We start from the raw sequence: 667 nt of genomic DNA, 5'->3' as shown, positions 1-667 counted from the left end.
TATCTCTTTGGATTTGAGACTTTAGTCTTTGCAACTTTACAGATCTTCTTTATGCACCAAGAGCTTGTAACACTCCGAAGAGAAAGGAAAAATTGAAAACGCATCATTTGACCCCTTTAACTGTCTCGCACAACAGCATCAGCTGATCTAGGGCCAGGTCTACCTCTTAGACAAGTGTGATGTATACCAGATTGAGAACAGAGTTGCTGATTCTAGTTCAGTCGACTGAAATCCATGTCGCAATCAGTCTTTCAGCAGCAGACGCGTTCTTGTAATCCGCCGTTTTTATTTGTTGGTCTGTGTAGACTGTGTAGTCTGTTCTGTGTGTATGTGCTGTACATGTGGAAGAATTGACAATAAAGCAGACTTGACTTGACTTGACTTGTACAAATGCATGAGCAATGCATTTTTAAGACGCTCTGAAAATTAAAAGTAGTTGTTGTTAGAAATACGCCTTTCGACAATCCGACAGAATAAAATGTGTTTGCACTAAATCAAATAGAAACTCCAGCACTATCGGCATATTCTGAAATGCTTGCAACAGAGGTCACTGTCTGTGCCTCAATGTGATTGGCTGCTGCCTGCAGCGTTTAAAATCTGCCGAATGAAGGTAGTAGAAGAAGAAGTACAAATATATATGCGTTACTTGCTGTTTCTTTGTCATTAT

The sequence above is a fragment of the Sinocyclocheilus anshuiensis genome, unplaced genomic scaffold (genome assembly GCF_001515605.1).
Source record: "Sinocyclocheilus anshuiensis isolate Anshui unplaced genomic scaffold, SAMN03320099.WGS_v1.1 scaffold2090, whole genome shotgun sequence".
NCBI classification, from domain to species: domain Eukaryota; kingdom Metazoa; phylum Chordata; class Actinopteri; order Cypriniformes; family Cyprinidae; genus Sinocyclocheilus; species Sinocyclocheilus anshuiensis.
Note: the sequence above shows the minus strand (reverse complement) of the source record.